At 57.0% G+C, this 12,159-nt stretch overlaps 1 protein-coding gene across 3 annotated transcripts in view; it reads left to right on the top strand.

The window, feature by feature from the left end:
• The first annotated feature begins 1,528 nt into the window (after positions 1-1,528).
• Positions 1,529-12,159, top strand: part of SLC29A1 (solute carrier family 29 member 1 (Augustine blood group)) — a 32,960-nt gene continuing 22,329 nt past the window's right edge. Inside the window, exons 1-2 of one of the 3 annotated variants that reach the window (XM_066546566.1) lie at positions 1,529-1,607; positions 6,769-6,933. The gene's annotated coding sequence lies outside the window, so the exon portion shown is untranslated. Of the gene's footprint in view, positions 1,608-6,768; positions 6,934-11,862; positions 11,889-12,097; positions 12,119-12,159 lie in introns of those variants that run through there. The other 2 variants (XM_066546567.1, XM_066546568.1) reach the window with 2 other exon arrangements.

The following is a 12,159-nucleotide window of genomic DNA, read 5'->3' as shown; positions in this document are numbered from 1 at the left end:
TGTGTCTTACCACCCCCCCCCCTCCCTGGCTCCATCACTCTTGGCTCTGACACCTGTTTTCCTCCAGCACCAAAGCTCAGCTGCCTGCACTTCCTTAATGGGAAAAGACAAGCAGGATAGTAAGGCTGGGAGGGGAGATGCCCTGGGCAGGGGCCAGGCTTGTCCAGACCAGCGAGGAGGTCAAAGCACAGCATTCCGTCTCCGGCTGCGCATACCAGGAGAGCAGCTGGTGGGCTGGTGCCAGTTCATTCCTGAGCAGCTGCGGGGCCCGGCACAGGGGCAGTGGGTGCAGGGTGCTTCACTGAGGGCCCCCCTGCTGGCCCCAGGCTCGATGCTGACCCATGGGAGCTCAGCAAGGGTCCCACCATGGCCCAAGTCCAGCACAGAAGCACAGGGTCACATGTGCCACTCAAGAGATAGCACCATCCCAGGGACGATGCTGGCACCTGCAGCACCATTTTCAGTATCCCCTCCGTACAGGCTTCATTGTCCCCCCGAGGCTGCTGCCGACCCAGAGCCTCCCCACTCTCCTCCCCTGTGCTGGCGCTTGGCCCCACAGCAACCCGCTGACGAATCCTGCCTGGAGTTCCTATGGCAGAAGCCAATTCTTCCCACCCCCCCCCCCCCCCACTAATCTGCCCGTGCATGCAGCCTCCACCTGCTGAGCCAGCGGAAGCCGTGCTCAGCCAGCCCCAGCCAGCGCCAGGGCTCTAAAACCCACTCTGGCTGCAGAGCTTGTAGGGTGGCAAAGCCTCTGCACCCTGGTCCTGCTGCCGTGGGAAATCCCAGCCCTGCTTGGCACCAGGCAGTGAGGAGTCTGCAGGCAGCATCACCTGGCACCAGGAAAGCTGAGCTATCAAGGTAAGGGCAGGGTGCAGGCAGGGAGGTGACCAGAGAAAGCACTGTCCCTGCTGTGCCTTGTTCTGCCAGGCACCAAGGAGAGAGGGTCTGGTTCCAGCCTCCTCTGCTGAGCCAAGGTCTTGTCCCCCGTTTCGGCGGCTCGGCAGTCCTGCTCAAGGTCACCCTGCAGCCGGGAGCCTGTGCTGAGCTCTGCGGCTGTCACACACTGAGGGACCCCAAGCCGGGTCCGGAGCTTTCTAGTCGCAGAGCTGCAAAGAGGGCTCGGAGCCTGACCCCGGCGCAGGCGGGACTGAAAGCGGGGAGCAGCAGTGGAGGGGCTGCCTGCCGGCACCCTGCCCTCCTTGCCTAGGCAAAAGGACAGCACGGCTATGCCCCCCTCCCAGGGCAGCAGGGCCAGCCGTCTGTTCAGGAAGAGGGGAGACGCTGGCCAAAAGCCAGAGCACTGGACATTACTGTGCCGGAGCTGCGGTAGCGGGGCCACCCCAGCTGCCTCCCGGTCTCAGGTGCGGCCGATGCAGCTGGGGGGGTCAAAGCGGGGTGCGAGGGGTGGGGGCACGGGGCTGCAGTCCGGCGGCCGCGGAGCCGAGGGCAGTCCCGGCCCGCCCGCGCGGTGCCCTTGGCGGGCGGGGAGCGCTAGGACCCGGCCTGCCGCGGCCGGCAGCGCTGGCACCGGGCGCTGCGGGACCGGACCGTGCCCTGCAGGCGGCGGCGCCGCGGGAAGGAGCCGGCAGCCCCCGGGGAAACGTGTAAGCGACGCGGCGGTGCCCCGGCTGCCTCGAGTGCGGGTGGGTGCTGGGGCGGAGCGGGGCCCCGGCAGCGGCGGCGGCGGGCTCGGGGCAGCCCTGGGGCCGTGCTGCGGCCGTGCGGAGCGGCCGGCTGTCCGACTGTCCGACCGTCCGACCGGGGCTCCGAGCCCGGCGCGCTCGGCCCCGCTCCTGCCGGGGCTGGGTGCTGCTGCCTTCCCTTCCCCTCCCTCTACAGGACCGCCGCGGGGCCGGGGAGTCTGTCCCGGGAACGCTGTACCACGGGGCAAGAAACGCTTCCCCTTTCGCCATCCCCCGAAACAGCCAGCTGGGGATGGTGTTTGGTTACCCTGCCCACGGGGATGTCACCCGACCACTGGCACGGCCAACACTTACTGGCCCCGTCACCGTCCTGTGTCAGTCCCAGCTTTCTCCGAGTGCTGGCTCCCTCCCTGCCCCGTCAGTCACATGTTCCTGAATGGCCTCGGGGGTGCCTGCACCACAGGGAACACCTCTAGGGAGCCCTCCCCGTTCCTGGGGTTCCTGGGGCTGTGCCACCGCTCACCTCCCTGCCAGAACAACTTCTACAACCCCATTGGCCTCTTGCAGGCCCTTTGTCCCAGTAGCTGGGCACTGTCCCATGACCCTTTCTATTTGTAGGCTGACCGCTGGGAGCTTGCCCTGCCCCCTTGCACCATTCCCCATGCAGGTCCTTTCTCCCCAGGCGCCATTCCCTGGCTGCCCTCGGTGTGATTTGGCCCAGGGCAGAGGTCCTGGCTGCATTCTGAGTCCAAGGCATGGCCCAAGGCTTATTTGGAGGAGCCTGACCTCGCATGCAGGCAGAAGAGAGGTGAAGGTACAGACAGAGCAGGGTTTGTAGCATGGCCCTTGACCGAAATCAGTCCAAATCAGTGGTGCCTCTCAAGGTCAGGGTACTGCTCTGCTGCCCCTGTAAAGGTCTTAGAGCAAGAGGTTAGAAAACAGGGTCCCCACTGCTGCTTTTTGTCCTTATCCCTTCAGTGTCCTGGTGCTGCCCTGGGAAGGGAGGAGCAGGTGCTGTAGGGGCTGAAATGGGTCAGAAAATGTAGGGAGTGAGGGAAGCTGGCATAGCTGGGTGGTAAGAGATAGTGAAATTTATTAATGGTCCTCAGGCTTGTGCAGGGAAGGTGATGGAGGATGTGGTGGAGGAGCACCAGCTGTGCTGCCCTGTTTTCTGCACAGACATATAAGAAGTCCTGGTATTCCCTGCCAGAAAATGCCCAGAGCATCCCTGAAGGCAAGCTGGATGTCTCTGGGACCAGCAGTATGGGAGAGACCCAGCAGCAGTGGCAGAGAAGCCTGTCCTCCATCCGAGCAGGCAGCCCTGCCCTGAGCTATTACCAGCAACAAGACCCTGCAGGGCTCTCCAGAAAGCTAGGTGTTTGTGGAGCTATTTTCCTTCTTGAGAAGCCTGCTTTTTTGCAGGAAACCCAGCACCTCTGTGACTGCAGATGCAAAGCAGGGCCAGCAGCAGCACCGCTGGGAAATGCATAGCAGCTCAGCTCTGCTGTGAAGCTTCCCAATTTTACCATCCCAGGACACAGCACTAGCAAAAGTCAGAAGAGACTTTCCCACCTGCTTGCATCCTCTGGAGATGGCAGATCCTGTGTGGAGAGTGGAGAAAGACAGGGGGTTGGTGATGTCTGCAGCTCCTCCCCAGAAGAGGGATCTTTGTGGGAAGCCAGCCACCACTATTGTCCGGGCTGACTTTTGTCATCTGGCTTACCAGAAAAGAGATTTACTGAGTCTGGGGAGCAGTGTTAGAACAGCAGGCTGTTTCCCTGGAGACTGAGTCCCTATCAACTGAGGATGGATGTACAGAATAAAGCCTGAGGCCCCGAGACCCTGGGAGGGTAGTGCAAGGAGCCCCTCTTGTCCCTGAGACACTTGGGTCCCTGGCACAAGGCTGCTCCTGGACGTCTCACAGCTCAGGAACGAGGAGAGAAGCAGACAAGCTGCCTTTTGAGAAGTAACCTATGCTGAGGAGGTGCACTTCAAGCCTTTTCCCATCCTATCCCTGCAGAATTTGGGGTTCTCAGCAGGGGACCAGCCAGAACTCCTTCCTCTGAGGCCTGCAGCTGAGCAGCAAGCACAGCCCTGCAGGACAGCTACCGTGCTCAGGGTGACTGTCACAGTCTTATGTCCTCATGTGATCCATCCTGGCCCTGAAATCTGCTTCCCAACACTATCCCTGCCCTTCTGCACAGTCTGTTACCTATAGGCAAACTGTGCTTCTTTAAACCACCTTCAAACAAAAAGCTCCTGCTTCTGCCCTCAGACTTGTCTGCTTACTCCCAGATTTCCCAGCTCCCACTCATCCCCAGTCCCTCCATGGGTTAGCACAGCACACACAACAAGCCCACACTTCGGGGTGCCCTGTCCCACTTTGTGCACTTGGCTCCCAGTGCCGTTTATTCCCCCATCTCCCTGCTGCCGCTCATTGCCTCCTCATCCTCATGGTGGATGAGGATGCTCACCCTAGTGCTCAGAGCCGTGCCTGCCCTGCCCGAGGGGTGGCTTGGGATGCCTCTCCACCGTGGAATGCCAGACCCTCTCCCACCAGCCACCAGCTCGCCCCTGCTGCGCTCCCCCCACGCTGCTTCCCCACGCTGGCTCCCGCATTCCGCGGAGCCGCTTAAGCCCGCGCCCGACTAATTCCTTCCCCGTGCGCTCCCCGTGCGCTCCCCGTGCGCTCCCCGTGCGCTCCCCGTGCGCTCCCCGTGCGCCCCCCGTGCTCCCGGAGCGCCCTCCCGGTCACGCCGCCAGGCGGCAGCGCGGGCCCGCGCCCGCCGATGAGTTTGGGGGGCTCAGCGCCGAGCCGGGGCGGCCCCCGGAGCCGCTCGGGACGGGGAAGCTCTGCAGAGGGAATGGGAAGGGGCCCGACGCCAGTGCCTCCCCGCAGGGACAGGGAAACTCTGCCGCGCTCCCCGGCAGCATGGCCGCGGGGCACTGCAGGCTCCCAGCCATGTACCCCAGCCTCTCGTGTGAGGGATGCAGGACGCCCCGAGGGTTCCCTCCTCCATGGTCCGTGCTAGAGCATCCTCTGCCCACCGGTGGACACTCAGCTTTGCAGAGGGGCTGAGGAAGGGGGGGAGGGCAGTCCCAGCGGTACTCTGGCAGCTGGGCTGCTGGTCATGGGTTTGGCCTGGCCTTCTTTTGATGTCCCATGGTTGTGCTCCACTGGGTGGCCTGGGGGCCTCGTTTCAGCCTGGGAACCCGCGGAAGCATGACTGGCAAGGAGAAGAAATGATGAACGGCTGGTACTGTTGGGAACTGTGGGAAAGGGCCCTCCTGGAGTCCTCCCTGGGGGATGTTTAGGAGCATTCAGCCGCAGCTCCGCTGCTGATTTGCCCAAAGGGGAAAGCATGACTGGATGGACTTAGTCTCCAGACAGGATTTAGTCAGCCCTGCCAGACATTTGCACAGAGCGGAATTCCTCCACGCCAGCCAGCAAATGTCGGGCCGGGAACGGACCAGGGCTGGCACGACTGGGAGAGCTCCTGGACCTATGTTTGGAGCCCTCATCTCTGCAGGTGGCTGTGTGCCATGGTCCCCGTGGTGCCACGGAGTGACCACAGAGACTGCCCAGGGAGCAGGCTGGCTGGGAGAACAGGTAGGCACCTGTGCCCTGCCCTGCCATGCAGGGTGGGCAGACTCTGGCTGCAGCAGCATTCCTAGAGAGCTGAGCATGGTGCCTTGGGGAGGTTGATGGGGAGCCATTGCTTCAGGTTATCCTCCAGAGCTGGCATTCACCCATCCTACAGAGAGCCGCCTTGTGCCTGTTAGATGGTTCTCGGAGACCCTGGGAGTCACTGGGTACCTAGCTCCACTGGGCTGTAGATGGACTTTGTCGAAGGGGGAACGGGATCACACAGCAGCTGCCACCCCTCTTCCTCTCACCAGGTTCCCTGATTCCCAGCAGCGCACAACTCCCCTGCGGTGTTTTACAAGTGTGGCTGAGTGCCAGCCATTTCTTTCTTAATGGCTGTGCTCCATCGTGGGAGACTGGTGCTGCCAGTTAAGGAGGAGGATATGCCCCCGGCACTGCTTCAATGGGCCAGATGACCTTGGCTATAGAGTGGCTCCCTCTGCCAGCACCAGCTCCATCCTCAGCCAAGGAGACCTGGAGTGACACCATGACAGGGTGCTTGGAGTGGTCTGTGCCCTGATAGCCACAGGGTGTTCCGGCCTGCCGCTGAGCCAGGGGTTAACCCTGCCTCCTCTGGTACAAGTGGGAGCCTGAACTGTGTGTCTTGAGTTTATCCAAGTCTCAGCTTGGGCCCTGGCAGGTGGAGACTGCCTGCAGTGAGGTAACACTTCACCCTTGGCCCGTGGCGGCACAGCTGTCACTCAGTAACTAGCACCCAGCAGCTCAGCTGCTAATTGGTACCATTAGCCAGTATTTACTCCCTTAATGCTTGTAGGAGAAAGCAAATGGGCAGCTGGAGCTCAGGAGAGGGCAGCAGCAGTGCAGGGAGGGAGGCAGAGGGATGGGGATGGGGAGGGAGGAGGGAGGGATTGCTTGTGGAAGGATTGTGCCCAGGAGATGGTAAGGATGGGAGACCCTCAGAAGTGATTTGGGCAGAGATGCTTGTGTCCCCCAGCCTGACAGCAGGGAGATGTCCTGTGTCCCAAAGATGCTGCTGTTCCACTGGGGCAGGCTGCCCCCACCTCCAGCAGCCTGAGAGGAGGCTGGAGCTTGACTGGACCCCACTGTGCATGCCAGGTCCCAGGAGCCCTGTAGGCACCATGGGCCCCTTGCTGAGCTGTGTCCAAACAGTGGACAATAGGATTTGTTTCTGCTTGCCCAGCTGGAAAACACCCATGGCCCTGCCACTGGGCTGGAGGCATGTGGAGGCCCTTCCTTGTCATGTCTCCAAACCATTTGCTCACCAGGGCTGTGAGTGCTTCAGGGGTAGTTGTGTCACCACATTGCATCTCAGTGCTACCAGTGAAGGGCGATGCTAAGCATGGGGAGGTGGCAGGGGCAGCAAGGGCTTCCATCTCCCCTGCTTTTCCTTGCAGGGTTTTACCCAAGGCTGCTCTGCTGCTGGCAGCGAGGTCCTGCTGCCCTCGGGCCACTAGTGAAGAAGTCTCAGGCAGCTGCCTGAATTTATCCCTGCAGGTCGAGCCGTGCAAGGAAGCAGAGGGACGACAGGATGCTGGAGGTCTGCGTGGCTCCCTGCAAGCGGTGATGTGCCAGCTGGATCTCTGTGCCACAAGCAGAGTTCAGGAGGGTATCGCAGCCCGCTCCTTCCCCAGCTCGTCCCAGCAAGGCTCAGGCCAACAGGTGAGCATGACCTCTGTCCTACCGCCGCATCCCAAAATACAGGGCAGGGCACCAAGAGCCCAGAGATCACCGTCAGGAGTCCTGCAAGCAATGACTGGAGATCTCCCACCCCAAAAAGAGTCTGCCAGCAGCTCTTCAGCCAGGATCCTGCTCCAGGGCCAGCCAGGACCAGCAAGGGAATAGCAAAACTAAAACGATCAGTCCCCAAGCCGTTCGCTGACCTCAGCAACAGGCTGAGATGCTTTGTTGGCCATCAAAGCATCCATGATCACTGCAGTCTTGTTATAACTGGATTCCCAGGAGCCTGTAGTAGGTTTTTTTGCCCTCATTAACTAATAGACTAATAACCTGCTGACACTTGACAGAGGTTCAGCATCTTCTATGTTTCCCTTCATGTGACTAATTAAAATGCCCCTTTTCCCCCTTTCCTAGTACAGCTGCCTTGTCACACATCCAGGCAGTTGGATACAGCTGCTAATCTGTTTGCCATTCCACTCCTGCCTGCCTGCTCTGCCTTTCAGACATACTGGCTCTCTGTTTCTCTGCTCTGTGGCACCGAGGGCCAGCGCAGAGGCTCTATGAGCTGACCTGCCCGTGCCTTCCTCTGGAATGGGGCAGGCAGCGTCCAATTCCCATCCAATGAAGGGAAACGCAGTCAGTGCGGGTCATGCTCACAAAGGGAAGGGTGCTTTTGCAATGGAAGGGAGAGCTGGATGGCATGCAGCCCCCTGGCCTCAGCTCTGCTGCTGGCTGATGGCCTTGCCGTGCCTCAGTTTACCCTGTCCCTAGCACAGGCACATTACAGGGAAAGGGAAATTTCATTGCAGAGGAGGGCTGGTGGGTTAATTAATGTATGGTTGCAAAGTGCTTGCAAATCTCCAAGGAAAACGGTGGACGTGGGTGCCAAGTGTAAAGGATTCTGGAAACATTAAGTGCCTGCAAATACTGCCTAGCTCCTCAGGCCCTAAAACTCTAATATTGCCCAAGAGGCACTAAAAATATTCCTTTAGCTCTTATGATGCAATATCCACTGCCTGGAATAAATCTCCCTTTTTGCTCTTGCTTTCCAAACCAGCTGTTTGTTTGTTTTCCCCTTTTTGGATTTCACAGCTTTAGTTAAAGCAGGGAATTGCTACAAAGGAGAAGGGGGGAAAAAAAGCAGCTTTTGTGAAAGGTTTGGCAGCAAGCGTCACTGAAGGGAGAGCATTTTGCCTGTTTGTTCTGCCTGTCACAAACTAGCTGTGAGCAGACTAGCTGTGAGCAAACTGGGCTCCAGGTGATGGCATCTCAATGCCTGCAGTGCATGTTTGAGTTTTCAGAAAGAAAACTCAAAGGGCTGAGCAGCTTCAGCCCCACCAGCATGTCCATGGGACTCCCAGCCTTATTTATGTGAGGGAGAGGCTTTGCTGGCTGCCTTCCTCCTTTGCTTTCTCCCTTTGCTCTGGGGAGAGTAGCAATCTGCCAACAGCAGCAGCGTGTTCTAGCACTGAGCTGCTGCTTTGGGGATGGAGAGGGTGGGAACACAGCGAGCCCCCGGGCCCCACTTGAGGCTGCTTTTTCTCCTTGCCCGAATTACACAGGGGAGAAACACCCAGCTCTGTGGGTCATACAGGAGTGGGCCCAGTACCAGTGCTGGGCAAAGCACAGCTGTTTCCAGTTTGGAGAAGAGACTATTTTCGTAGCTGTTTGCTGTTTCTAGGAGGTTTGTTATTGTACACACAGAGGTGAAGATGATAACATGAGAGCCACTAGGGAGCAGAGAGTTCTTCAAATGCAACACCTTTGCCAAGATGAAGCAAGGCCACTTGGCCCTGTAGCAAGAGCTCATGTTTTTGGGGCAATAAATGAGTTGTTATTGGCTGTGCAATTTGTTACCTTCCCATGTACCACAGAGGAGGTGTCACCCCTCTGAAAATGCATGCTGCTATTGACATTACACAACCCAAGGACTTGCATCGCTCTTGGGAGCAGCTGAGCTCCCTGAGGGGCTAAAGTGCCTCTACAGAGAAGAGAACTTTGAGCAAAATGTCTCCTGTCCTGCAGCAGCCAGGGCTGGACTATAAAGGACACGTTCTCTCCCAGACTTAGCCTGCTTCACCCCACGGTGTCTTGCTCGCTCCAGGTGTTCTGCCTGCACAAGAGAAGACATTGTTATACCCTGTCCTGCAGGCTGGTGATGGGTGGGGGCACAGGTCTGTGCAGGGCAGCAGCCAGCAGCCAGTGCTGTACTTAGGAGCTGGAAGCCACCCCTGTCCGTGCCTCCCTTGGGGTCTGTCTGTCTGTCTGCTGGCCTCCTGTCTGCCTGCGGTCACCAGCGGCTGGGACACTGCTCAGCGCTAATGGATTTCATCCCCCATCTCCAGTGAGAGCGTCTCTATGGAGAGAGGTTTGATTCCGGTGATTGGGGAGTGGCTGTGCACACAGGACCAGAGCTGCAAATTAGAGAACATTTAATCCTGTGCTTTGGTGCTGGTAAGTGCTACAGCCCTGCTGCTGAAAGCCCGGGGTGAGGCAGCGGCTACACCCACCCTGTCCTGAAGGAGAAACTTCCTGGAATATCCACTCAAAGGTAAATTTTGTGGTGTTTCTCCTCCCAATGGGGTCTGAGGTTATAATGGTTGAGGCTGAGAGCCTTGTCCTGGCTTCTGAAAGCACAAGTGTCAGTTTGGCTGAGCAGCGCCTGTCTGGACCCTGGGCTTAAGTTCCTGGGGGAATTGGTTCTCACAGCTTTTAGTCTGTACTAAAGTTGGAGCTTATAAAGAAAAACAAAACTGCAGAGATGCTCAAATGTTAGCTCATGCTGCTGAACAGCAAGCGTGGATATCACAAGGAGAAACACGGTGCCCAAGCTGCTGTAGCATTCATGTTCCAGGGATTACTAAGGGGGCTTGTGGGGCTCTGTGGGTGACAAAATGGCACATCTCAAAGCTAGAGAGGAGGTGACATAAGACATCCCAAGTGGGCAACCTTGCTTTTATGTTTTGTTTGGATTTTGCAGAGAAGAGGGGAGATAGGAGAGGAGAGAAAAGATGAGGCAAGATGGGGAGAAGAGAGGTCTTGTCTCTGTTGCAGCTTACCCAGAAGACTTTCCAGATCAGAATGGCTTACAGAAAGGGGGCTGAGGAAAGGCAGGCCCAAGGCTTGGATCTGTCATTGCCTGGGAGATGCAGGCTGGGAGCTTTAATTGGAGATGAGAGCTTTTAAATTTAATTTGATCTGATATGGATCTTAAATTTAAGAAAAGAGCCTCCTGTTGTACTATCTGGCAGCATTGTCTGCCGCTCTCCTCATGCTGTTAGGGTGCCCTACTACCTGCCCCTAGAAGCCCATAACCATGACAAATATCCATGGCCAGTGCAGAGGGAGAGATCCAGCTGCAGAGGCTGCCTCTGAGCAGATCAGTGGAGAGGTCTTTCCTCAGGGTGATACTCACAGTGTCACTGTTGCAGATCAGAAAGCACCGGTAGCTGTCTCAGCCCTGTTACCACTGCCTTTTTCTTGGGCTTTGATGACTTTTTGCTTATGTGGTAATGTTTTGTAGGTCTGTCTTAAAATACAAGCTTGGTGCTTGGATTTTGCAGGAAGATGTGTGTTAGGGATCATCTTGCTGAGAGAGCGTGAGAACAAGAATCTGCCAGAGCTTTTGGGGGTGTTTTAACTTCTGGTTTTAATTTCTAACCCAAACTGATCACCATCTGCAGAGAATTTTCTGAGGGTGTTTATTAATGGAACAAATGTTTTAATAGTCAAAGCTGCTTCAGGGACTTTCTGGTGCCACTGCCTGTGCCTGCAGAGCACAGAGAATGGAGAGAGCCAGGAGGGCCTGGTTTTCCTTTAAACACCCAGCTACATAAAAAAACTATTTCTGTCACTGTTTAACTGCACGGATATAAGGTTAAATTCAGGTGCACTCCCCTCTGCTGGGGGACAAAGTACCTGGGGAATCCTCCACGTTTGCACTTCAGCTGAGTAACATGTTGTGATCACAGCAGAGTAGATATCAGTTCCAGAGAGATAGAAACCAGGAGGCAGCAGCCATAAGAAACTAACCTTAGAGTTTGTGCCTGCCCTTTGGATACTGAATACACACAGTACTTATATCCTCCAAATACAGGGGATTGCTAAGGTGCACAGGGCTCTGCACATTGCCTGCCATCCTGGGTAGCACCACCAGGAATACACAGTGCAAAAAGCTGTCTTCAATCCTTTCTGTGACTTACAGAATCGTAAATGGCTTGGGTTGAAAGGGGCCTTGAGGACCATTAAGTTCCAATCCCCCTGCCATGGGCAGGGATGACATCCTCTAGATCACTAACTCAAGAAATTCATTTTATATATATTTATAATATATATTTATACACACACATATATACACATGTGTGCAAGGCATCTTCTGAGGCTGATGTTACAGCCCTTGGTGCCAAAAATAAGGTGCCTTTGCACATATATATATATATATGACTCTGTGTGTGTGTGTGTATAAACATGCATATGTATATTTGTGTGTACATATATACATACATATATGTTTGTATATATATATATGTATAGCTATATATATGTGATATATATCTATATATATCACACCCTTATGAGGTGACTGCCAGCAGAGTGTTTTTGTTTGAATTAGAACGCAGCATGGGGTACAAGTGAGGAACTAGAGGCCAGTTCGCACTCCATTTAGAGCCATAATTTAATGCATGGCTCCCTTTAGAGCTGTAATATCTACTAATGCACGGACATTAGGAGAAGCCCGGTGCTGGGTGCGGCTCGGGAGTTAGAGGGCGCTTGCTTTGCGCTCCTTCCCCCGAGCAGCAGCGGCCGCGGCCCGGAGGGTTTCCCGCCAGTGCAGGGGGTGGGGATGGTAGGTGCGGAAATGGGGGGAGCCTGGGACGGGCGGGACGGGCTCCGGGGACGGCGGCGGAGCGCCGGGCGGCGCGGGGAGCGCGGCGCAGGTGGGTTCGCCCCGAGGTGCGCTGAGGGAGAGCGGCTCCTCTCAGCCCTCTTCTCCCGGGGGCGAGGGAACGGGGAGCGGGCGGGAAGCGGGAAAACCCGCCGCCTCTCCCACGCGGGAACCGCGTGGCACTGAAGGCGGAGTTTGGAGCGCGGTTCGGAGGCGGCGGGTTTCCATCCGCACCGGGGACAGAAGAAAACAGGCAGGCAGCGGTGCGCGCTCCAGTTCCAGGTACTGGCTCAAAGTCGCCGGGCTTTTGGCCACCCCGGCTC

The sequence above is a fragment of the Molothrus aeneus genome, chromosome 3 (assembly GCF_037042795.1).
Source record: "Molothrus aeneus isolate 106 chromosome 3, BPBGC_Maene_1.0, whole genome shotgun sequence".
NCBI classification, from domain to species: domain Eukaryota; kingdom Metazoa; phylum Chordata; class Aves; order Passeriformes; family Icteridae; genus Molothrus; species Molothrus aeneus.
This window is presented reverse-complemented; position numbering and strand designations above follow the sequence as displayed.